This window comes from Fulmarus glacialis, unplaced genomic scaffold (genome assembly GCF_000690835.1).
Source record: "Fulmarus glacialis isolate BGI_N327 unplaced genomic scaffold, ASM69083v1 scaffold1653, whole genome shotgun sequence".
Taxonomy (NCBI): Eukaryota; Metazoa; Chordata; class Aves; order Procellariiformes; family Procellariidae; genus Fulmarus; species Fulmarus glacialis.
The window spans coordinates 353-715 of record NW_009200826.1 but is presented as its reverse complement, the minus strand read 5'-3'; positions in this window follow the sequence as shown (position 1 = coordinate 715).

Below are 363 nucleotides of genomic sequence, written 5' to 3'. Positions count from 1 at the left end.
GGCGTGGTTTAACCCGGCAGCCAGCCAAACACCACGCAGCCGCTCGCTCATACCCCCTACCCACAGTGGGACGGGGAGAGAATTGTAAGGGTAAGAGTGAGAAAAACTCATGAGCTGAGATAAAGGCAGTTTAATAGAACAGAAAAGGAAGTGAAACTAATAAAAATAATAACAATAATGATAATGATAATGATAATGATAGAATACACAAAATGAGTGATGCCCAAGGCAATTGCTCACCACCCGCGCTGACCGATAACCAGGTAGCGATCGGTCACCTGGATCACACCTACCATTCATATACTGAGCATGACGTCACATGGTATGGAACACTCCATTGGCCAGCTGGGCTGGCTGTCCTTG